Below are 27,162 nucleotides of genomic sequence, written 5' to 3'. Positions count from 1 at the left end.
CATGAACCAAAAGACAAAGTTTGACAAAATTTAGCTTGTATGATGCATCCAGGCAACCCACTCAAAAGATATTGCCTAAATTAGTCACTTTCTGTACATAATGCTTTTTCTTTCATATTCAGCTGAACCTTGGTCATATTTAAAATAGACATATTTTTCCTTGGAGTTATGTCTCATTTTGAATATAGCTCCAGTTTTTGTGGTATTTACAGTTTTAGTTCTAATTGTGACTTTGAGTGTAATGCCTTTGTAACTTTTGCACATTGTCAAGTTAAGTATGCTCATTAGCTGTTAAAGATGCAATAGCCCTTAAGTAGACTCCCTTCCTAGGTATAAAAATGTTAAGTCTTCATTTTGCTTCCCCATCTCCAAGTAATTTATTGAATTTTAAAAGCACTTTTCAAAACATTTAAGCCAAATAATGCAAGATCCCCTGTTATGTTTTGTGATAAAAATGACATTTGAAACAGTGAATCCCAGCAGAAGTGGTATAGTACACAGCTGTAGATGGTGAACCCTTGTACAAGTGGTACAAAACAACTGTACAAGTTTTTGCTGGATAATACCTTAAAAAGATGGAACTCATTTATCTCCATTTCACACAGCAGAAGAAACTCAAAAATCTTCTGGGCAGCCTCTCTGCTACTGATAGTCTGCTACTGTCAACTGTCATGCGGATCAGGGTTACCTCTAGTGCACAACTACATTAGTTTCTCAGTGAATGAAACAAAGTTTGGAAGAGAGAAATTGAGTCTCCGTTGCTAGTGAGAAATGTACTGAAAAGATAGGTAACTGGAGCAGCCAGCTCCTCTAATTATGAGGACAAATTGTCCATTACTCTTGAATGCATACAATACTTTTGAATTGCACTTGAAAATACCATATGATTTCTTCACACAATCCAGTAATTTGTATTTACTCATTTAAATGTTACTAAATATCTGAAAACTACGAACTCAGACTGGTTTGAAAAAACACATATGAAGTAGCTGATTGATGAAGTTCTGCAAACCAGAATGTTCCTTGCAAATACTAAAGACATGTCTTCTTCCCATGCTACCACACACAGCCAATTATTCACTGTGGAACTGACATGCATGCCTGAAAGAAAAAGGTCTGAACACAGATTTCACAATAGAGACTGCAGCAAAGTGTACGGAAAATCCACAAAACTCGAAGTTTCTCATACATGGTGGATGCAAAGATCATTTTGAAAGAAACAATGAAAGCTACAAGCTTTTACTCCCCAGTTTTGATGCCCATTTCAAAAGATTGTTCAATTATTTCACTTCCAGATGAGGTTCTATCTACATATTTCTTTAAATATCCTATCTAGACAATATAGTGAAGGATGATCTGCCTCTTAAAAAACAAACCTATTATAATGCAAAAGATCTACCAAAAGGACAGTGTCTGGGACATAGTGACAGCAACCATATTTCCAAGAAACATTTTGCATTAATTCTTACAAGAGTAGTAACTTCTTCAGCACCAAAGGACACCTTATGCACTCAAACATCAAGCAGTATCACAGAAGCCTTTATGTAGAAACACCAGAAATCTCTGAATGGCATAAAACAATTAGTGAGTTGCCAGCAGAAGAACTGAGCTGTTCCTTGTAAGATGTAACAGGCATCACTTGTCCCACCTGGTAAAAGATCTTACAGAAAAAGGAAGACAAAGATCAGCTCCACTAAGTTTCTTACACCGTCTCCAGAATGTGTCAGTTCAAGATTTCCCCCTGCAATTATTTTGATCCTGAAAGACATTAGGTGCAGCACACATACACACACATAGAAACAGTAAGGCTGCTACTTCTCAGTGCAATGTGACAGGAAAAGCAGTATCACCAAGGCTGGACATCAGGCACAGCAGGATGTCAAAACCACTTGCACATTCAGTCCCTTGCAATCTGGAGAGCAAAGCAAATGAGCTGCAGTAGGCTACTGGCAATCGGTGCTTCTGCATCTCTAGAGATAGTAGCTGAAGTCCGATTCTGAACATGCATCCTACTAGGGCCCCCTGGGAGCTGAATTGATGATACCAGTTTCCAAGGATTTTATACTCTGGCTTTGCTCCAAATTAGAGCAGAACCTGAAACATTTCAGATAATCTTGGAAATTCCACGACTTTTATTTTTGTTTACATTTACTTCTAGAGAGATCAGAATAGATAAACATGAATTGAAAGAATCATTTCAAAGCTAAGAATTTTTTTTAAAAAAATACATTCCACAGCATTAAAATGTGCTCTGTCTGACAGCCTTTTTTCTTTTTTCTTTCTTTCTTTTTTTTTTTTTGAAGCAGAAATTCACTGCAGTTGACTTACTTTTATGAAGTATTTTGATTTCAACAGAATTGCATTTTCCAGGAGAGCCTTCACACTCCCAAAATTTGTAGATTTCTTCCATCTGTCTCTCACTTAGCCAAAATACATGTTTCAAATTTTACTCATTTTTTATCCTCAGCTCATAAAACAGCCTTTGCAATTCCCCAGCTGATGCCCATTTTTCCATTATCCACTGCTAATCTATTTAACTCTCATCCTATGAAAGTGTGTGGGTACAGGGTCTGCCAAAGGCAGCTCCAATGTCACAGCACACTCTGCCCAACAAATAAAGCACTACAAATAGCACACCAGCAGTTCTACTGACTTCATAACCAAACAGCAAGAGTCCAGGTCACATCCACCAGTCTCAAATAACTCCACTGCTCTGACAATATTGCAACCAGCATAAAATAGAAGAAAAAGAAACCTCAGTGAATTAAGTGCTTCACGTACTGTCCAATGATTCCAACTGCTTTCCAGCAACATAACTTCTTCCTCTCTGCTATTTACCTGATCAAAGTCTGCCTTCACAGACCTGTGTGCCATATGTGATGATTTTCAGACAACCACTAAAATTAATCAGAAGGCACAATTGCTCAGGTCTCCCCCATCACTGTGAGATGGAAGGTTTCTTCCCAGAGGGAAAGATGCACAGGCTACACAAGGACTCAGACTTTTACTAACAGTACATGACACATCAACAAGGTATTCCCTGCCACAAACAGGAGTATGCATCTCTTGTGTGTCTCAGCCTGCTGATGAGCAGTAGAAAGTGACTTTCCCCCACCATCACAAGCTTGTTAAGAAGTCATAGAAAGCATCCAAAGATAAAGACCTCTTTGATACACAGAAAATGCATGACTAATACGTAATGAATCATAGAAATGATGGTTGAGAGAAAGCTCTGGGGGTCATCCAGACTAGCCTGTAAGGGCAACTGCAAACAAGAGATAATGTCAGCTGTGACTTTACTTAGATAACTCTAGATAACCTCCAGGGTCCTCAGAACTGATATTAAAATACCCATTTCTGTGCATAGAAAAAATTAATATCTGGCAAATGACAAAGCCATCAGACAATTCAGAATTTTAAAAATATAGAAAGCATAATAGCACACATACTAAACACATCACACTCATTTTTGAAATAGTACTGCCAAATTTAAAATCAGGTGACATGATCATTAGCACACTTGAAACCCAGCCATACTGAAAAACAACATGCCCCCAAAAGGGCTAAAGCCAGGAGGCATCAGGAAGGGAGGAGGAAAACATCCAAGAAAATAGTAAAAGCAATGAGAAGGAGATCAGGTGACTTAGGTATCACAAGAAGATATGTGCCTCTTCTTATTTGGGTCACCAGTTTAAAACTGTATAGCACAAACACATTCCTCACTGTGGAAAAAGGATGTGATAAAACAATCCCAAAATAGGATGAGCAGACCTTCTCTTCTTTTCACCTAACTTCAGAAAAAAATTCACCTCAAGGAATTCTTTGGTCTTGTGCATGCACCCATCGTACCAGAAAGTTCAGTCTGGAGTAAGATCTTCCCTAAGTGTGCCTGGAAAATACTTCTGGAGACAGAAAGAACCCTCTACCTCCGCATCTCAAACCACAAAAGTCAATCCAGACAGGAGAAGAAAAGGCACCCACAGCAGGACTTCTAGTTTATCAATATGTCTTCTCTTTGCAGCAAGATCCTTTGCAGCAAGATCCTGCATGCACAATTGATCATTTTCCATTCAGATTTTCATTGAATGGAAAGTTTGAGATACTTTTTGTCCATAGCTGTATTTCTAGAGAGTAGCAAACAAACAAAAACCAGAAGCTGTTTTGTGGCTAGAGATACTTCCAAAACACTCCATATGTAGCTGATAGATAGACATCTGATAGTGGATTGTAGTTTCAGAGTATTAAGATCCTAACTTCACAAAAAGGTGCAAAATTGAGTCTTGAAGACAGAAAAACAACCGCCAAGTTTATTATTACAGACATTTGAAACACATCACTGATAACTCCCATATACAGAAAGATCTAAGTGTTGCATCTTGCAGAAAAAAGGCATGAGCCAAAATTCCAGGCATGTCTTAGGAGGCTGGAGGATCTTCAAGCATTCAGCATCTAATAAAACACTGCAATGGCACCATAGTTTGCAGGATCTGCTCTATTCTGAAGCCTTCAAAACTATTTCATACTGTTCCTCCCATTTGTTTCACACTGCTGACAAAAACCACTCAAAGTTTGATATTAGTCTTTCTCCTAGAATACTGGCTCATTAACACACAAAAAGAATTAGTGACAACTTCTCTTAGCAGGCAGGCATTTCCTCCTGGTTTGGTATTATAAGGCCTTTAGGATCACAGTTAACTCAGAGAAGAAGCCTCATGGGCAAAGAGTGACATGCCTGTGGGACTGAAAGGTTAGCTTCTTTCAGTGAGGGTTATGGGGCATCTGCAAGGACTGCTTGGGTGAAAGCTTGTAAGACTGGCAGTGCCCCCAGAGCTGTCCTGCTGATAGATCAAGGACCTCTGCTTTCAGTGGGAAAAAGTTCCACTCTGTTTTTAATCAAAAGCACGTCTTTAGAAGAGTGTAAATAGATAAGAATGCATTGAAATGACAGAACGGAATCTAATAACATCATGAGCAATTGCCTTGAATGTGTTACAGTATCACAAAGGGTGTTTTGTTATTTCTCAGAGCATTTTAAAATGCATCCTTCTGTTTAGAATAGAAAACAATCACAAGACTAGGATGTGCTGATTGTATGTTATCTGCAAAACTACAGCCATGCTCTTGAATAATCTCCCAGTCTAAAAAAAATAGCTTTCATATATACTAAATCATCCTTCGAAATGCAAATGTAAATGCTAACCAACATAAAGAACTGTCCTGAAGACATTGAATTGTATTGACATTTCATTTACAACTACAAACGAAATGCTTTTCTTCAAGCTTAAGTGTTATTATGCCCGATTACATGTTGAGTTTTGTTGTTGTTGTTTTGGGTTTGTTTGTTTGTTTTTTGTTTTTTGTTTTTTACTCTTTTGTTCCTCCACTGGACTATTTTACAAGCAGGTTTAAGCAAAACAGTTCACACTTCCCTCATGTGGACACTTACCTCACTTAATTGAGCAGAGTTCTAACATTTCTGTTTATGACTAAGTACACAGCTTGTTTAGCAATGCAAAGCTCCTTGATCTGCTTGAGCAAAGCCTAGAATACAACAGCGGTTTTGTTCTGTGATTTTAATGAAGACAAAAAATTAGACTGATTTAGGTCAAAGAAAAAAGAGCATGCTAAAATGATGTAAAGTTAAAATTCAACTGCAACAGTAAAAACTCATCCAAATTAATTATAAACTTCATGAATGCTACCTCAAAGATAATGCCAATTAACACAGCATTTGCAACATTTTTCTTCACAGCTGTACTTCAGTGCAATGCTGCAGTGAGATTCCTGGTTAATCTTACCTCCTCAAAATTTTTCTTTCCTATCTGTCACAGTAAGAAGTGAAATAATCATTGTGGTGCCATGAAGATGTCCCACTTTTTGCCAATTTGGCTGACTTCAAACATAACACGTTATATATTGAAAATATTTACCCACTTCATGGCACTTTACTGCCAATACAAAGTTACTTTCTGAAGCATTCAATCAACAACTAAATCATTACCTGCTAACTGTTACATCGGTTCTACAGAATTTATTTCTTATTCCACACTGGTTAGTCAATATCAGGTTCATATAGATCATCATTTGGGATTTGATTGCTGGAGGAGGAAAAAATATTGCACAAAAAAGAGCCATTACAGGAACAGAAATGACATATTAGACATGGGTCTCCAGGCAGCCAAGCTGGCACAGGACCCTGAAGAAGAGTAGTAAATCACCTGCTTTGAGTATGGGAGCAGGAGCCACAGGTGGGCAGCTGGAGGGGCAAAGGAAACGTGGCAAGGGGAGAGGAGCCAGCAGCACAGCCTCTGCTCACAGAGAGATAGCAGGAATACAGAGTGATCTGTGACGTACATATTGCCTTCACTAGGAAAATCTAAGGGCTCTGCTGTAGATGCAGTGCTTTCTCCCTACACCTTGTAAGATGGTGAATGCCACAAAACTACTTATTGCCTTAATTATCCAAATGTAATAATTCAAGGTCAGGTTAATGTTCTGTACCCAACCTGTAATTCCACATACTAGCAATTGGAAATACAAAGAAAATAAAAATATGCGTTAGTTAAATATACTAGTTATTTAGAGAAAGAGCAAACAAAGTCAAGGTTGTCTCCCTCTGACTTCCAAGACACCATTCCAATCTTCAAGACAGATTCATGCATGGATCTTACACATGACATCAAGAACTGCAGCATCCCCCTAATCCACCCAGCTGGCAATATTAATTTCTGGACAAATGAAAAGGCAGATGGATTTCATGTCTTGCTACACACCTGACAAATTAAGTTACTAGTGGTTACAATAAAGGTATTAAATCCACAAAATTGAAAGGTGTCATTATTAACTACAGTACACTGTAATGCTCCTGAGTTTCAAAAGCATCACTGATGAATTAAGATCTCCCTAAGATGGCAGATGAAATTCCCCACATGTAAGAAGAAATGGCCAGCAAGAGTCAAACAATGAAAAATTAAAAAGACTAAAATTCAATCATTAATTTCACTGAATTTCTAAGGTTTCAGAAAAAGCATAGAATTGAAATTCCTATATCCAACAACTCTACCTAACAGATTCTGAGAGATGTTCTTTCCTGTAAAAAAGGACAAGCTTTCTGTTTTGTTTGAAACACAGAGTATTATGAACAACTTGAGCACAGTAGGCAGGAAAAATTGAGTATGACAAAACTTGGGTCAGACATTCAAACAGCTACTTAACAGTTAAACTTCATATTTCTGACAAAGAGGACATCAACCTCCTGGTATAACTCTTAGCTCTTACACACAGTATTCAGTCTTTCTCACCAGACAAAAAGAGAAAGTGAAACCAAAAATCCACACAAGTGCAACTCTCTCTGGCTGCCAATGGAGTCAATGTAGACCAACATAGAAGTATTAATAGTTAGCCACATGAATGACGTTAGTGAATCAGCTCATTTATCATTACACTGTACCAGCCTCTGGTTCACCTAAAATATTGTTTTCTGGGATAAATCACTCAGCCTAAAATATCACTTCACAGTACTCAAATAAATTGTAACTTTGCACTGCTGCAAAAGCAAATTCTTAACCAAGAGTCTACTTTAAGTAAATGGGTCCACACCCAGGAACACAATAAAAGCCTTATAGCATACGTAAGTCCAAAAATCTTTTACAATAAAGACACTCTAGATCTTTGCACTTAATTTCAAATACCATACTTAATTAAACCTGATTTCTTGCTATGGTAATCTGACATACACTGCAAAACTTCTTGGGAGTCATTGAAATGGTACCTGATAGAACAAGACTAATGCTGCAAGGAAACAGGTTGTGAAATCTCAGATGAGGTACTTGACCAGAAGTTGAATAACACTGAATGAGTAAGAATTCTAAAAGCCATATCTAACAGCTTTTCTTGAACTACTAGTGAAATTTACAGCCTCAGCATCACTATCACTAAAATGTGCTACTGAGCCAAATGCACACCGAAATAAAGCATGCCAGCATGAATTATTCATAGTCTGATGTCCTAATAGAGACTACAACTGTTATACTTCCTAAAAAATTGACATAATGTAAGAACACAAAGAACAAACGTTTCTCCTGTGAACAGAAGGTAGATTCAGTTCAGAACAAAATACCACCTAATCAGGTATTAAAGAGAAAGACGTTATTGCAAAAAAAAAAAAATTAAAAGCAGTAACTAGTGCAGGGAATGGAAGAGAATGTCTATGATGCAAAGTTGCAGAAGGCTTAGTTTGGGTAGGAAAGTAACAACGTAAATTCGCATACATTCAACTTAGATTCTTCCCAAGATGTCAAAAAAGAGACTACGATAAAAAAAATTCAAGTCAATGAATCATTCCAAAATGTTTTCAGCAAAAAAATATTATTCCCATAATCACCTTTGTTCTAGTAGAAACAATCAACAGGATACGTGGTTATTGATCCTACTCAGATCAGAGTTCAGGACTGGACACACTACTGTATCATAAACATGAGCTTTTTGATTACACAAGATTGAATTTGTGAAAGATTAATGCTCTGATTTAAACAAAAGATAAGTGTGAATAACCATCTACATCTTCTGCAAGTCACTTCCAATTCCAGACAATTAACTAGATGTATGCTCAGCCATTCTCAGCTTTAGGACCTAAACTAGCTTTGGAAGAATTTGAAAGTTTTAGTCCTTATCCCTTCCAAATAATTTTCAAATCTTTAAAGTTGCATGACCTCGTTATCTCATGGTGCAAAAGCACTTACTATTACTGAATAACTTTTCTCAAAATACCATGAAAGAATAATTGAAAGTATTTAGAAAGTATACAAGCCTAGATGCGATTTTTATTCTTATATGCTTTTTTTTTTTGTTACCAGGTAGAATTTTTCAGGGTTCCAATACACTAACATAAAACCTAGAGTGAAAGCATCAAACAAGACACATGAATTTGACTGATTATTGACAACTGAGTAATAATTTTCTGAAGACAGTTTTAAAAGATTGTGCTTGTTCTTCCTTGGAGAGAAAATACTACAATGTAAACGCAGAACTAAGAACAGAAATGTTACTTCATAAGATCCCAAATTAGCTTATATTGTATATGGTTAAATCCATAAACAGGACTTAGTGAAGAAGAGCTGGATCTGCGCAAGAACAGGTAGTTTGAGGCAGTCTTCATCATTCAAAATGTTAATGTGCTCCTGATGCCACCTGAAAGCTTGTGATTACTGCAGCCCAACAGCTCTGATTTAATCTTGAACATGAATGAGGAAGTCTTTGCCTATATAATGATCACACAGCAAAGACAGATTGTATTCTTTTTTTTTCCTGTCAGCTCTGAACTGTAACAACACAGATATCCAAATATTTTGTACGTTTACAGAGAACTAAAGCACCATCTCACAAGTAGAAAGATTTCAGAAACTTTCTAGGGGAACCAGAGATGACGACTGCAAAGAGATCACATCTTGCAATCTGTATATATAAGGATGGAGAACGTATGAGCCACCTGAAGTTAGGCTTTATTTCTCTTTTTGGTCCATCATTACATACTGATATTTGACAAGAGGTCTCTAAGAACTAAGGGAAAGTGGCCAAGAACAGCCCTTTGATTTAATAGCTTACAGAAATATTTTCCACAAAAATCCAATGGGTTGCTAACACTCTACTCTTGTGGGAAGGATCATCTCCCAGTGGTTTTCCTACATCTGTTTTTGCAAAACTGATCTATAGAGTACATCTTCAGAACAGGTGAGACTCCAGTCCTGCCCCATGCTTTTGTGCCCGGCTTTACATAAAAACTCACCAATGATCCTTATCTTAGCCCATGATGCATGAGGGTATATTTTAACTCTTGAGCTCCTTTGAATAAGCAATCATACATATCGAAACTCCGCAACTTGAACACAAGTACAAGTCATCTGTTAACAGCCTGCTCAAAATTCAAGCCTACTAACTACTTGTGTGGCAAAAGGAAAGGAGGAGAAAAAGTCACTGCTGGAATGACAGATGACTCTAGCACTGCCTATTTTAAGAAAATTCCATGCTTTCGCATCATCCTCCTCACCTACATTTAGTCACGTTGCTCACACATACTGCAGTTTTACATCCAGAAGTGATTTCATTGAGGCAGTCAGAGTAGCTGATCAACATTTAAAGGAAGAGATGAACAACTTGAGGAGGAGCCATTCCAAACAATGAGTCTGATCTTCCTCTGGATGCTTTTGCTCACACAATGAATAAGGTTTTAGGAAAAAAAAGGACCACTACTCCTTGGTATCTGGTTATTATCACATTACCATACCCCCCAGAATATTCCATAGCCAAGACTATCTGGTCTTTTTCCATAACTCAAACAGCATATCCACATGCTAGTAATCAAGGTATCAATTTGAAGGCCTCCATTTATTTCTGTGCGGCTAAACAGTTCCTAACAAAATGTACTCTAAGTATCATTCAGTCCAAAATATTCAACTTTTCCCATTTCCCAGTTATGATCCAACTGACCTCTTAAGAAAGCTGTTCATCTCATGTTCCTGATTGAAAAAAAAGATTTTCACATCTACCGCTTGCTGTCCACAAACTCCAGGCATGCAGGGGCTGGGCACATGGGCCTATTAAAACAATATACAGCCTGAACTTACCACACAGACCATTAGGCCTTGTTCATTTGTGTGTGCGTGAAAGCTAAGCAGCTGAAAATTGATTGTTCTAACACTCATTTTTGAGTAAAATCAGCTGTATTTCTGTTGTGTTTTATTTGTAGATCTATCTGTACTTCTACCACAAAGCTTAAAAACCAAAATGCTGCATAAGCACAATTTTCACTTCAGGTTAAACTAAACGTTGGGGGTCAGCGTTTTATTTTCTGAGTATGTTTCCAATTTCTGAACAAACCCCTTTTGTGTGAAACTGAAAACTTCTCTTCTGATTCACACAGCCAACCAAAAAAAAAAATTAATTGCATCACTCTTGCATCAAAAACACTGCTTGCATTGCTACACAGTTTTTTATATATAAAAGTTTCTACTGTAAATTGCCCTTCTCAGCTCTCCCTCTAGTTATAAGAACCTCAGGCAGAGTAATTATCCAAGTAGGAAAAAGGGAAAAACTTTCAGGCTGCTGCTGGGCAGTAAATCTAAGTAAATCAATGATCCCCTCTCTGACAGTATGCCCTCAGAACAAATCCTCTTGCAACATCTGTTTGAATGTGCCCGTTGCTTTTACAAGCTACAGTCTTCTGTTTCTATCTCTTTACGTGGCTTGCTGCTAAGTCTGTATTAATCCATGACAATGTATTCATTGCCACCAGTATGAACAGAAAGAACCCGAAGAATGAACTACTTCAAAGATTTCACTCTACCTGAGGGATGATCAGATGCTAAAGACAGTCATATAGTGACATCTCACTTAAAAAATATCCCATTTCTCTCTCAGAAATATGAGACTGGAAAAATTGATTCAGAAATAGACCTATTTTAGGACAAATGATTTTAAGAGAAACACAGTCCTGTGAAAGTGTAATCAAAAAGGAAATGGAGCTCCCAGGACAAAATGGGTAAAATCATTAGATGTGTCAGCTGAATACCTTCCCATTTTGAGATATTTAAGGAATACCTTTGTGTGCATCACAATTTAGCATGTTTCTTCAACTGCTAACATAATTTGTCCCAGATGCAGCAGCTCCCTGCATTTTTCAGTGCTTTTCCATATATATTGCCCAATAATTTTCTGCTGAATGCATGGATCCCTAGATAACAAACTTCTACCAGTGGTTTGCTATAATTAATTATCTTTCACTGATCCCTTAGGAGTAGTCTACAGATGCCCGGAGGTCTGTAAGATCACAGATGAAAACCATTGCTAAACACATAGCAATTATTATTTATGTTCCCACAGAAATGTTACTTGAGTCTTTACAGTACAATGTAAAATGGTTTATTTACCTGGAGGCTACTGTCCTCTTAAAACAGGGAAACTCAATCCATTTAATAAATGAGGGGCCCCCTGGAATCTCCTATCTCTCTAAACTGACTAACAGATGTTCTTAAGCTGTTCAAGACAGGCGTAAGGGAAACGAACAGTGAATATAATATATAATATATAATATATAATGTTTGGCTGAAGATGTTTCCCATCCTAAGTTGGGTATCTCACTGATGCTAGAACAAGCCTTACTGTAATATATATTGGGTCACAACAGAATATTTCAATGCAGTGGTTACTTCAGAGCTTAGGTGCATCAGTTCGGGTAGGTTTATCAATATGGCAAGACTGAAAATCTCAAATGTATTTATGTGAAGGCTCAGTTTGTAGTAATTTAGTGCCTTTAAAAGCCCACGTCTTTTATGCATCTCTTTTGGTCGCTTTCAGCAAGCATTCAAAGATCTATATTTCTCACTTGGGTGACATTCAGCACAGATTCCTACAAGTATTTCTGCAGAATCATCTCAATGAATGTAAACAACTTACTCTGTGTTTCAAGATTCAAAATTAAACAATATTAACAATCTTACAGAACTGCCTGCTTGACAGGTCATGGCACATGTTTTGTGTAAATAGCTCTAGGAACTCTGTTTTTACCTGTCAGAAGCAAAAAAGTTAGGGTAGGAAAGGCTATAGCCCCATGTCCTAAACTATCTAAAAAGGGAGTAAAGCACCATTTTACATTTTATCTCTACTAATTCCCTCAGATGCTGAGTACCGATACATTATAGGAAATGGATGCTGACTAGTACAAAGACTGGAAAGACAGCAGGGGTGCACACATGCTGAGAATGCTTGAACCAACATCTACCACTAAGTCTACTTTATTATATGGATTTGGGTTAGACATTTAATTGTAAATATTGTTTTTAAAATGAGAACAAGAAGCTGCAGTCATTTCTACTGCAGCAAGGCAAACCTTGTCTGGTGTTTGTCAGCTCAGTAACTATTCTGTTGTGAAACAGAGCTTTGGAGTGCTAATGTGTTCCCTCAATTGTTTTTCTTGCCACTAGCTCTATTGACAGTAAGATTTGTGTAGTACTGCTATGCCCCAAAGGTCATTATTCAAAACATTTTTATACAGCTCCTACTTTCAAGAATAAAAAGTTAGCTCAAATGATACATGCAGAGGCTATTTTCTCCCTAACTGTTTTTGCCATAAAAGACAACTGAAAAGCTGAAAAATGAATAAATAGTGGCTAGAATCTCCAGCTGCAATTATTTCTGTTTATATCTACACAAGTTGTGCAATTAAAAAGAAAGCATTACAATGAAGTCATGTAAGCCATCAGCACTTCTCACATATGAATCTCTTGGCTTCTTGGAAGATTAATTGCCAGAAATAATGCAAACAAACGTAGACTCCTAACTTCAGTATTTATACTACTGTAATATTATTCAAAAAGAGATTGGAATGACAATTAGTGCAACTTCTGATTACTAGATGTCTTGTATTCCTACAAATTTGGTAGGAATCTGGGCTGGGAAATGTTTAAAGGATTACTAAGCTGGTTATGGAGAGACAATATCTTTGTCTTCATTGAGATGGCTAGAAAAGCATTGTTCCCCACAGTAAAGTTGACACTTTCAGTGACCAAAGAAACCGCAGTACATTAGGTCATAAAAGAGCTGTGAAAATCCAATGCTATTTATGTCCAAACACAATCCAAGAGGAAGATGTAAGACTGAAATTCTGACTAATAGGACATTTACTCCTAAACTAAAAAACTACCGCCACTGTATGTGTGAAAACACACCTGGACAAACAGTGTCAAATTGCTGCCCCAAATTAAGCCTGTAGATCAGCCATGCAGGCACTGCAGGTGATCATGAAATACCTTCTTCACAACAAGGATGAAACAGGAAGGCATAAGGCATGAAAGCCTGGTAGAGGAAGGAAAGAAAGAGAAGCAGTGGATGCTCTGATGCATAGCTTCAAACAGAAGCATGAAAGGAACAAATTAAAGAAAGCAGTGACTCAGAGTTGTCTCTAAGTCTTCCAAATCTGAAATTCATTAATGCATGAAAAACTTTCTCACATTAAGATTTGAGCCTTCATTCTACATACAGGCAAGGTAGTGGTAGTTAATGGAGTTCCCTTAGGATGAGCTTCTAGGATTCACAGGGCGAAAAAATTACTTGGCCTGGAGCCTTTTGCAAAACTCTTAAAGGCTGTAAGAGGAAGACTAGTGCAGACACAAGAATATTTGTTTGTCCTTCCATTTCCCCTTTCTTTCTCTCTTCTCTGTTTTGGTCCAAATTGTCATGTTTGTGAAAAAGAAAATACTATCGAGTTATGTAAATTTCTGTCGTCACTGTCCCTCACTTTCTTTCCACAGTTTCTTAGGAAAACTCAATGTAATGAAGACCATCTGTTTCTGGATTTGCTATGGAACATTTCCAAGACTGCAATTCCTGACATAAAGAATACCTACTCAGGCACTGAAGCATTGCTACCCGGCTACACTGCAGGACCTGCAGTCAACTGTCATATGCGAAAGAAGAACTGCTGTGTCAGAGAAGGTTTTCAACATCTTCCCAACAACTGTTGGGCTAAGGATTAAGATACAATGCTTAAAAGAGAAAAAGTATAGGAAAAATAAGGAAAAGTAAGTTTTTTTTTCAAGTTTCTTTTTCTTTTCAAAAAAAAAAAAAAAACCAAACCAAACTTACTTTTCCTTATTACTAGCCAAAAAAATCCCATCTGATCAGAAACTTTCCCTGGTACCAACAACACTGGGTAGAACTGTGTACTTAGAACACACAGACCTGTGAATTCGGGCCATTTCCAGATTGGATTTTTTTTTCCAGTAGTAATCAAGCATGTATTCATGGCAGTACAGTTTCCCTGATTCATGGAGCTGAAGGTTTGGTTCACTGGTTTCAGGTGGAATTGATGACAGCAGAGCAGTGCTCAGCAACCTGCAAAACTGAGCTTTTGGAGAAGTGCTGAAATATATACCAGTACAGCTGATTTTTCACACAGCTAAATATCCTCATCTGTAATCTTTTCAAGCCTCAGGCTGTTCTTATTCTGGTTACAGAAGTGTTTTCCAACTGGCTTAAGTGCTGAAGTCAGGTTCACAAGAACAGGAATAACGGTTGGTCACTGAGCCACAAATGTGGATTCTGGGAATCAAATCCCACACTTGAAGACTAAGGTTCAAAGTACAGATTTTCCATGAATTTCAGCTTTGAGGCCTTGTTCTGAAAAAAACACTTCAGTGGATCAAAGCGTGGGCCTTCTACCGCTTTTAATTCATTCTCTGTTCCTAATTTCTTTATCTGCTGAAGATAGAAATTTGAACCTGAGAGGCTCCTGCAAAACTCATGCTTTCTCATGAACAGTAATACTTACATTTAATCTACAGTGATATCAGAAGAGTAAACTGCTGCTGGAGACACATCAAGAGTAGATATATGTATCTAAGAACAGCATCAAGTTTTGATGACTCTAGATTAAATCTGTGTTTACATTTTGCTTAGTCATAAACAGCCATCTGTGGTCATTTTTAAGGCTGGCATTCTCAAGAAACAAAGCATGTCACATCTAATGCCAGAATACCCCAAACAGACTGCAGTTAGCAGCTGGCATGAAATGGTCACCTTATGAAAAAAAGCATATAGCATTTAGCAAGGTACAGTATTTCATTTCCTTAAAAACATTTATTTAACAAAACTGTTATCACCTCTGAGTTAATGAGTAAAGCAGCAAGATACAAAATCAATATTTACACACTGTCCAGGAAGTTAAAGATCTGCAGCAGAACATAAGTCCATATTTAAAAAAAAAATGATGGCTCTGGCACAACTCAGAGTAGTAAGGGGGAAAGGTAAGACATGGTTGTTTTTTGTGATATTTTCTTTTTCAGCAGAGAATTGTACTCCTGCTTTGAAGAGTGCATGTCAGAGACAGCATCTTTTGAACTCGCTTTGAGCCATTTAAAATATATCCATTCACCAAGAGTCCTGTGGTGACACATTATAGCCCTCACAATGGTGAAACAAATAAGAATTTCAACACTGAACTTACCTACACAGTCAGAAATCTCAGTGCTTATGCATGTTAGCTAGTAGGATAGACTCTGAAGTACGTATATCAGCTAAGCCAAATTATGGTGAATGATGGTATCTTAGTAATATTACATGCCTTGCCCCACTGGTGGACATTTCAGTAAAAACAAAAACCAGTATTACAAGTTCACAGATGAGACTAGGCAGAAATTGACAAGGCAGAATATCACAAATCATAATCAAACTCCAATAAAGCTGTGAAAAGTACTGCATTGAAAATCAAAGCCACAAAAGACTTTAAAAACAACGGGGTTTGAACAAGGAAACTGAAACCTCAATCCCTACATAAAATACACTATTTCCATGTCATATCACATCAGAGAAATAAATAAAACACACTGCCTATACGCATATGTGCATTTCTCAAGCTTGAATTTTGTGAAAACTGTGAATATCTAGGCAGATAGCAGATTGAATAAATTTCAGTGGCAGCTGAGCTGTTACCAAATACTGGCCTGGATTATTCTTTGTCATAATAAATTTTAAAAAAAAAGAGCTTAGAAGAAGGAACTTTCTTAAAGCATCTGTATGAGGTGCTCTTAGTCCCCAATTCATGTACCAAGTTGAAAACTCAGACTACCCCTGACCAGCAGAAGATATTCTTCAGGTATGCCCAGGTAGGCCCTCCTTGAGAGAAATCCCAATGAAATTATATTAAGGCAATTCCTAAACTCAAGAAAGGAAAGACACTATAGATAACACTGCTTATTACAGAACAAGTACTTGAAATCAGGATGCACTGCTCTGCAGCACAGTTGCAGTTTGCATCCGCAGGTATAAAACATCACAGGCAATAGATTTTTGAGTGATCCTTTGTTTCCTGCATTTCTTTCTATTTCTGTGCAGCCACTAATCTATTAAAAATGAGATCTTTACTATTTTCTTAGTGCTCACTGCAGTTAGTAGCCCAGCTCTTTACCCTGCAATGAATTGCTCTGCAACTAAATGAGGGAGTTTTAATAGGGGACTATATATCTCAAACCTTCCGACTCCTATCAAAAATCAGAACCTTCAAAACTGGTACTGGATGAGAAAGGGTGTTTACAAACTAGTGGCTGCAGGATCGATCTAGAGTCACCTGCCAGCCAACACTTCATTTTCCTTCAGCCAACCTTTACTGTATATGGCATAAAAAAAAAAATTAACTGGTTTAACAAGCAGTGTGTTCTTTCCCTGTAAGAACACCACATCAATTCCAACCTCCTGTATCCTAGTTTTTCTATATCCATCTTTACAAATACCATCTATAATAGCTTAATGAAGAATATGCATCCTAAGAACTACTGCTACGTGTGGACACGTGGTTCTACTACACTCAGAACATTTATTGTTGTTTTTTCCTTATTGTCCCGAAGTATGGTACTTCATTTAGCCCTTTGTTGAAACTACAGAGAAAAAAAAAGTAATCTCCAATCTCTAAGTGGCCAAAAGGACATACAGGTGGGGTTTTGGCTCCTAATTTTTCTGCATTGCAATGCTACAACACAAGGGCTAAATTTAAAGTTTCATATCAGAAATTCATTTTGATAGAAAAATAATTTGGTGACAATTCTCTCTGCCCATCTCCACTTGCATTATTACTTCATTCCCTCAGAACATTCTCTCCCCCAAAAAAGTTTGCCATAAAAGCCTTTTAAACATCAATCAGAGATCAAACGTTCACACTTGGAAGTAACAGTGTCTCTTGGATGTAGTTTGAAATGTATGTATTCCCATTCCCAGAATCACAGGGGCTGGAAGGGCCTACAGAGAACATCTAATCCAAGCCCTCTGCTACAGCTGATTACCTATAGTAGGTTGCACAGGAAAGCATCCAGAGAGGTTTAGATTATCTCCTAAGAGAGAAAACCTACCACCTCTCTGGGCAGCCTGTTTCAGGGATCTATCATCCTCCACGTACATAATATCTTCCCATGCTTATATGGAACTTCTGTGTGCCAGTTTGTACATGTAGCCCCCCATCCTGTCATTGGACACCACCAAAGAGACCTTGGCCCCATGCTCCTGACACTTTTCTGTCCTTTAGATAAGTGTTCATGTTGAATCTCTCTATTTCTCTAACTGTCACCTATTTCTTTCCTCTAGGCTGAGCAGTCTCAGGTCCCTCAACCTTTTTTCATACAGGAAAGATGCCCCAGGCCCCCAGTCATCCTTGCAGGCCTCCACTGACTCTCTCCAGGAGTTCCCTGTCTGCCTTGAATTAGGGAGCCCAGAACTGCACAGTGTTCCAGATGTGGCCTCACCAGGGCAGAGTAGAGGGGAAGGATCACCTCTTTCAACCTGCTGGCCATGCTCTTTTTAATACACCCCAGGATACCACTGGCCCTCTTGGCCACGAGGGCACACTGCTAGCTCAAAGCCAACCTGCTGCCCACCAGGACACCCTTCTCCACACAGCTTCACTCCGGCAGCTCAACCCCAGGTCTGTACAGGTGCATCCCCAGATGTAGGACATTACACTTACCCTTGCTGAATTTCATCAGGCTCCTCCCCACTCAACTCTCCAGTCCACACATTTCCTTCTCCAGCTCCCTAATACCCATCAGCCTGCCCACCTCCTCCTGATGCTGATGCAAGCTGAGCCGTGGTATGTCACAGTGGGCACTGGAGGCTGTGCCACAGTGACGTCATTGTGACACAATCACCCTGGAGAGAACAAAGAGGGCTGCTCCCTGGGCAGGAAAAGCAGATGAGGAAGTTACAGAGCTCAGGAGAGGAAAGTGAGGGCAACAAGCCCTTTCAGCCAACAGCAAGGTCAGGAGGTGGTTGGAATCAGCAGTGAGGGTTAAGCAGAAGTCCTGTGGCTTTCCTGATGCCAGGCCCAGACTGGCCTCCTCTCATAGCTGTGCCTGTGCAAGGCTGCGTCCTGTGTCTGAGAGCACAGCTGTACCTGTGAGATTGAAGGATGAGGCTGGGTATGCCTGTCCATGGGCATGCAGCTGTACCTGTGCCAACACCCATGGCAGTGTCCATTGCTGCAAGTGGGAAGCATGGCATGCCTAAACACAGCCATGAAGGACTGGCTTGACTACATCTTCACAACAGTGTTGACTATCAGATCCCCATGATGCACTAACAAAGGGATGAGACTGGTTAAAAAGTCAAGTTCATAGAAAATATGCCACCAAAATTTCAGGTACCACTGGAACATCTCCAGGCTGCCACATTTCTGGCTTTAGACACATTTGCACTTTTTGACAGTTGCTTCTGATTTGCAGGTTTTTGTTTGTTTGTTTGTTTGGTTTTTTTAAGAGCAATCATTTCTGAGATGGGTGAAAGAAACAAACAGCTCTGCTGACACACTCCCTGTGAGTGTAAGAACCAGCTCCTGACATCCTTTTGGTCTTGTACCATTGGCTGAGGAATTGAGAACTGCAGAAAAGAATTTGCCTATATATATATGGTCTTTTCTGCTGATGAGGCAGGCAGGGAAAAAAAAAAATAATCAGAATTGCAGATTATAATGAGTACATATTTGCTGAAGATGGAATATCATTCTGTAATTAATTCAATTTTGCTTATGTACCAAGAGGGATTTAGAAAGGACATGCAAGAGATCTTGGTGTATGTCCAATGTGAATAAGCATGTAGAGTACCAGTACATTCAAAGGAATATTATTAACTCTTCCTAAGGTTTTTATGGACAGTGAAATCATTGAAGAAACTTGAACACCAGTTACAGCGTGAATAATATCCCTGTCAAAAGCACAAAAATGAACATAGCATACTGCATAAAAGCTAATGACCCACAGAAATTCCTGAAAAGCAGAATCATTTAGAACGATAGGAATGAAATTTTATAAAGTACTCCCTTGTGAGATCCTCCCTAGAATCATAAATTCCAGTTTAGTGGAAATTATACTCCAAAAAAAAAAAAAAAAACCAACCTGTAATACCCATAATTAGAACACTTCAAGCATGCCCTACAAGGAAAATAAACTTAACTACAACACCAGGTCACCTAAAGTCTCTCATCATTTTAATCAGATTTCTTTGATTTTCTGTTTGTTGCTGAGGGAACAAATGAGTGACAAAGGAATGATTCCTCTTTTCCACTCCTTTCTCAATCCCCTCAACATCCTGGCACTAAAACACAGCCTGTTCATTATTTAGAACATTTCTGACCTTTCATTAAAATAAAGAGTATATGACTTATGCATAAGACTATGCTATTTATCCACAGATCTATTAATGTATGCACATTCTAGACACCATTCTTGCATTCTCACTTGTGGCCTTCAAGAAGACTACTTCAGTATCCACACTTGAAAACAGCCTACTTTAATAGCCAGACTGACCATGGAGTTAATGACATACTTAAGTACTTGGAACAGCTAAGACCTGAAACTGTGAAAGTAAGAAGTTCAAGTCCAAATGTACATCAGGCAGGATGCTCTGAAAGAGATGATATCCCTTTGCATCATAGTGCTTCATTTTTTCTGACTGTAAAGATATCAGTACAAAAAATTCAAATACAACATACATTAGGAAGTTATCCACATTAAGGTGCTGCATTTCTCCAATTTCTACATCAGATTTTGCTTTTATAAACAATTACTGTATGTGAAAAGTTGCTGTACCTCTTCACTGTTCTGCAGTACCATAGTATGAACAGATAATTTGACATGCAAAATAGAGTTGCATCTCCTCTAACATCTGTACTTGCCTTTAGGACATTTAACTACTCAAATATTTGGAATGGTTGATAAAAGAAAATTTCAAGTGATTGATTATATTTCACTTTTTCTGAAGCACAAACATCTTGGGAAATAATTCCTTTGCTTTAAATAAAACTTTACTTTGCTTTCTTTTCAGGGTCTTAAAATTGCTCTGTATTGAAATTACTTATTAACACAAATGAGGTTTATGGAGAAACAGGCCTAGCCCTCTATTCTTACCACCAAGCCCACCAGGTTTCTTCAGAAATCTATAATGAATTTGAGTTCTATAACAAACTCTTGCTGTGCATATAAAAGCAAGTATTTGTTGAAACTGGTCCTTTTCCAGGAAATATTCAGTGAATTGCCAATTTAAAGTCAGCAAGCAAGTGAAAGCCAATCTTACTGTACAATTCTGATTAATTCTTCTCATAACCAGAGCTATTTATTTTGACTGCAGCCTGCATGCTGTTAAAGTGGATGAGATACAATACAGCCCAACTAGTAAAAAGGCCTGCTCTTGATCATCATTGCACTGCAACTGATTTTGGCCCCAACTCCACAGGTTTCCCCCAAAAATGAGCGACTATCCTTGGACTACCAAAACAATTTTTATGCTATTACTCCTGACGCATACTGCCTCTGCAAAAGAACATAAACTGAAGACTTAGCAGAAATCAGTAAAGGGATCAGCACAGAGAACCACAATTGCTAGTGTATTCTCAGTTGCTGGAGAGGTGCAAGGCCCAGTCTTTTCTGTTGTACAAAGCAGCAATAGTCTTTGCACCACAGAGCAAAGCACTTAAGAACACTAGATTTAGTATATAAAGACAGCATTTAAACGTAGCAACCCAGCCAGATAAGGCTGACACAGTACTGCCTGTACAGAACTTACTGAAATGGCAGCTGAGTATTCCAGCAGAAGTAGAAGGGTTAATCAGAAATTTGTATAAATCACATTTTGCAGGAATTGCTCTGTTACAACAGATTGTGCAGCACTATTTTTCCCCATTCTTTCTGATACCAGCACCCTAGGCAAACTTTCTAATTAGAGCAGCAGATGTATGCAGTGCCATGTCTCTGTGAAGTTATTATACCCAAACCAAATTTTGTCACTAGCAGCCAATAATTCATTTGTCTACTAAGGGCTTGAAGTGGCCATATCAATTATTTAGAAACATACCAAGAAGAGGAATCCATTTGATATCTTCTGGGAAGCACAGTTATAAAACAGTGTATGCTCAAATTTCATCCACAATATCATCTTTTAAAAAATACAATATTACTAATTAAGGCTTAGTGCATTAGGCCATTAGAATTTGAGTGATTCACGACAGCATAACTATCTTGCTTATCATTTGTGCTTTAATTTATGGAGCACTAAGAAAAAACAAAGCAATTTGCAAGACTGAAACTCATCCAAAAAATGCTTGTAGTAATTTCTCCTGAAAAGTGATTTCACTGTGTGTAAGTGCTATGCTGGTAAGAAAATGCTTCCTATCAATAATTAAAGTATGATGAAAGTTTAATGTGTCAGAAGACATCCTCAAAAAAGGGCTACAGAGAAGAAAGTAGTTTTTCATTCAGACTTTCCACATTTTAAAACTAACAATAACATCCTCCTTTAAGAAGCATTTTAAATAAACTAATGAAATATATGGCAATTCAAAACACACCAGAAACCATAACAACAGAGAAAATTAACACCATTCTGACAGAAACTCCAGCTCCAGAGGTCTGCACACTGCCAAGAATCCTTAAATGCCAGGAATAGCCATGAAAGATATGGATTGCTACCACACAGAAAGATTGCATGCAAAAAGTGGTAGTGAGAGAGCATTAAAGAAGGCTACTTCTCTACAAATTTGCGTGGATTTCAAGAGCCTTAATTCTCTAAGACATCCACCCATTGACTCATATGAATGCTACACGTCAAAGGTTTTGCCTGGTGCACATCATGGGCAAATCTACAGACTCTCCTTTGGTGTCAACATCTTCCGCATCCATCCAGGCACACATGCAAAAAAAACTTTTAGAAGCTACAAGGGCTGCTCCAAAAGCAGCTCCTCCTATTTTGTCATGTTAGCTGATGACATTAGGCATAGATGTTGGTGGTACAGCAGTAGAGGAAAAAGCGACACCCATTGGCATTCATTGGCACTTGTGAACACTTAGACAGAACAAACTGTGGATGAGAGCATAGTGAGGCAGTGGGTAGTGCATTTCAGCAATGGCAACAGTGATGTGGAAGCCAAGTCACATTCTTGACAGCTATGTAAACTGTTTAAAAGTGCAACATGCAGGTTCTTGTTCATTACTGGCAAAAAAAGCATAGCTAAAATGGTGTGCAATGTGATGGAAAGTGAAGCAACGACAGCAGAACAGCAAGATCCCAGGCTGCAGCAAGTTAGAATTTCCTCAAACGCAACACCCATAAGCACAGAAATAAAGAATCTGCTTACCTTTGGAAGGCCTCAGGTATGCATGGACCCTCAACAACAAAAAAGCAAAACAAAACAAAAACAACCTTTGCATCCACTGCCAACCCTTAAATGAGGTCTGTGAAGGGGTGGATCCTGGCTCCACCCCTTGCAGTCACTCAGGTACATTGCATACACCTGAGCTCCCCTAGGTTGGCCACACCTTCCTACCAGGTGCTCGTCACTGTTTCAAGCTGTGACTTACACTTCTGCTACATAGTGACTACGTTGAAAAAGAGTGTTTTGTAACTAAGAATTTGCTCAATCAAATAGTGTTATTGTGTTCTTTGTATCTGTTGTAGTTTATGTGGAAATAAATAGAAGACACTACTTTTGGAGCAACTACGCAGATTGTGTTTTGAACTCTTCAGCTCTATTGCAAATTTTGGTTCATACTGGTGTATATGGATACAAAAGTTAATCTAGACAAGAAGAAGGAAGCACAAAACAGGCTGTCATATGCCTTCTAGCAAAAGTCTGAAAATAAGTTATTCTGTGTACTGATGTAAAATATCCACATCTAATACTCACAAAGACAGAAGGCATGCAGGACTTTCAGAGAAGTCCTGAGAATAAAATCATTGTTAGTATCAACAGAAGTTAGGGACAGAAGGGTATTAGAAAGAGATTTTCCAAGAGGCCTGCATTTTCAGCCAGATGATCCCATTGCTTCCTCACTCTCGTTATTATTGATCTCCACTGTCTTCACACAATGTGAAAGCACTTATGCTAGCAGGCAGGAGGATCATCCAAGCTCAGGATTGCCAAGGCGGCCTTTGGCAGCATCCCTCAGGAGAAAAACGTCAGGAGAAATCCCTCTGCTACTAAGGAAGCACCTCCACCATTGCTCTGCTGCTCTGGAAGCACACAAACTAGCATGTAAGTGAGATTTCACACAGTGGTTCAAAATAATAAGCAGGCCCAAGAATAGAAAGCTAGCCCCAAAAGCACTCACGTTGGCCTAAACAAGGTTACTGAGAGAAAGCTGAGGCCAGGACATCTGAAGGTCAGCCTGTCACCCTGCTTCCTAAAACACTTGTTATAAACGCAATCACAATGCAAACTCTGTACGGTTTGGAAAGGATGTTGGTTTCAGCATGAGGTCACTAACTTTGCAATGGAGATATCTGTTTTAAAAATAACTGAAGTTACTGTAACCTGATGAATGAAATAAACCTCTGAATAAACATTTTTTTAGTTTCCATCTACTCTTCTGCACATAGCACTGATGTGATAGTTTAGGTAGTTTGGATTGGTGAGACTATTAAAACGTCCTCTCATTCATGATGACAAACACTAAATTTGGAATAAACTCTTGGTCAGTTCTCCTAGCTCTGCTTCTGTAATGGACAGAGGTCAGACTGAAGTCGTCCGTATTCACTGTGCACATCAGTTGCCTGTAACTGCTGCTACTATTTTAAACTGCTCAGTAAATTCCATCTCCAACAGGATTTCTGTTTAGCAGGTTCTGGTATACAAGTACAGTTGGTAACAGAGTTGGAGCAATTAAGTCTGGAAGCTTCTGAATAAACAACCTTTACTACATAGGAGTTTGACACACCATCACAGGCCACAGCTGGTATTTCCCAATTCTTGCAGTCATCCAATTTTATCATTATTTAGAATTATAGAATCATTAAGGTTGGGAAAGACCACTGAGATCATCTAGTTTGGGGGTGTCTGACCTTTTGGCTTGCATGGGCCACACTGACTGAAGAGGAATTGTCTAGGGAGGAATCTACAAAGGCTGATCCAAAAGTAATGCCTCCTATTTATTTCCATGGAAACTACCACTGCTACAAAGAACATAATGACATTACTGAAGTGAGCGCATTCTCAGCTACAAAACAATACTCTTCAATACAGTCACCACTATTAGCTATGCATTTTCACAAGCAATGAACAAGAGCCTGCATGACACATTCCCAAATTCATCAGAGATTTTTGATGAAATTTTACTCTTCCTGTGCTTCATCCTTGAAAATAATTGTTCAGAAATGCACATATGACCAAAAAGTGGTGACATAAATAAGGCATGACTGTGAAGTGAGGGATATTTCTCTCTGTTAAGATAGGGCTTATAATGGTAAAGAAATATCAAATTTTGGATTGCAGCCCTATATGTTTTTTTTAAAACTGTCATGTAATGTATTTATGTTGATTGAAAATGGAGTTGCAAATAAAACAAAAAATTTATGATTTTTTTTTTGCAATCTTGAAACCTAGTCTAAATTCCTTTATCAAAATGAATAGCAGGACTGCATAATTTTCGCTATTCACAGGACTGTGTTTAGGCAATTTATCAAAATCCATGAACTTATTTACCATAGTATAACATAACAGCACTGCAACATGTCCTCCCCACGCCCTGGTTTCATCCCAGACAGGGTTAGTAGCTCAACAATGTTTAGTTGTGCTGAGTGATGACTGTGCATCTGGGCCAGGCCAGGTGGGTCAGCAGGGAAGAACTGCTGAATAGCACACAGAGGTGGCATGCTGCAATGAGAGCTGTCTTGGACTACATACAGCCTGCAAGCCATGGGTTGGATGTGCCTGATCTAGTCCAACCGGCGAACCATCTTCACCATGCCCACTAAAACACGTCCCTCAATGCCACTTTCACATGTTTCTGGAACACCTCCAGGGTCAGTGATCACCACCTCCCTGGTCAGCCTGTCAACTGAAACCTGATATTCAAACTGAGTAAATCTTGGGCTACATCAGGTCAGTACATTCCCCAAAAGCTGGAAATCTCTAATTTTATTTTCTTAGCTCCATTAACCCAGCACATTTTGCTCTGACTTTTATTCCTTCATATGTTCCATCCTGATTTATGGCACACCTAAAACTTTCTAAAGGAGTTGAGAATTCCTCTGTAGTCATTATAAACTTATTAATAAACAAATTGACTTCCTAGAGTTATTTTGCAAGTCTTGAAAAAGTAATGCATGAACAACCAGAGAGATGCTGACCGCAGTTTTCAAATTCTTCTGACAGGACCTCACTGAAGACTCCAGACAGGCTCTATGCTGTCCTAGAAAACACCAAGATCTTACAGTGTTTTTGTCATATTTCCCAAGTGTTGTTTTCCTTTCCTCGTGCTGTTGTTGTGGTTGGTTTTTTTCTGTTGCTGTTCCTATGCGCTGATTCTTACCATAGTAACAGCATGTGGGAAAAATAAAATAAAATAAAATTCAAAAACTATCCAAAGCATCCTAGGAAAACAGGTCACACAGCGTTGTGAAATATCAGCCAGATTAACAGTTCATTTTCTAATCCAAATTTTTTTCTTTTTTTTTTTAAATAACCACCACAGAAACAACAATTCTGAAAACTGCTGCATTCTTTTCAACCAGCAAAAATATTCCTCTTTTCTGAACAGAGGCACTGCAAAGGACACCAGGCTACATCCTTCTGAGCCCAGCTGTTCTGCAGGCACATGCTGACAATTTATTCCCCAACACCGATCTTGAATCCCTTCCATGCCCAGGTCTGCAGGACCGGTATGACTCAGAGCATACTCCTACTCAAATGAGAAACTGCAGCCCCATTAGGTTAAATGGGACAAATCCAGTGAGTGAAGTTATTTATCTGTCTACGTATACATAAATCTTACTGCTGTGATAAGATCCTTTTTGATGAAGAGGACATCTACACCAGGAAGAAAGGTAGCTCATTACTAATTGACTAAGACCTTGCAGATAAGATGCCTAAAGTCATTCTGCCAGCAAGGCAAACATGAACGGGCACAGAGGAAAGCAGAAAGAAGGGAGCATCTGGTGTTGGGCAGCTCATATGAGTTACAGTTCCAGCTGCTGCAGGACTTCACTTTGCTTATTCTAGTATTGCTGCAGCATTTATAAATATTACAGTAAATAGTTTTCCATATTTAGTAAATAACTATGTCTTTTACCAATCAACGCTAATAACAAAGAATAGAAATAGGTTGCTCCAAAAGTAATGCCTCCTGTTTATTTCTCTGGAAA

General features: G+C 38.5%; 1 protein-coding gene across 13 annotated transcripts in view; it reads right to left on the bottom strand.

The window, feature by feature from the left end:
• LOC116226304 (poly(rC)-binding protein 3-like) overlaps positions 1-27,162 on the bottom strand; it is a 479,048-nt gene that overhangs the window by 441,753 nt on the left and 10,133 nt on the right. For 4 of the 13 annotated variants that reach the window (XM_090137227.1, XM_090137235.1, XM_090137223.1 and 1 more), the window contains exon 1: positions 18,503-20,558. The exons of 2 other annotated variants lie outside the window; for them this stretch is intronic. The gene's annotated coding sequence lies outside the window, so the exon portion shown is untranslated. Of the gene's footprint in view, positions 1-10,485; positions 10,593-18,502; positions 20,573-27,162 lie in introns of those variants that run through there. 7 more of the 13 variants (XM_090137236.1, XM_090137237.1, XM_090137226.1 and 4 more) reach the window with 6 other exon arrangements.

Source organism: Phasianus colchicus, chromosome 3 (assembly GCF_987193195.1).
Source record: "Phasianus colchicus chromosome 3, bPhaCol1.hap1.1, whole genome shotgun sequence".
Classification (NCBI taxonomy): domain Eukaryota; kingdom Metazoa; phylum Chordata; class Aves; order Galliformes; family Phasianidae; genus Phasianus; species Phasianus colchicus.
This window is presented reverse-complemented; position numbering and strand designations above follow the sequence as displayed.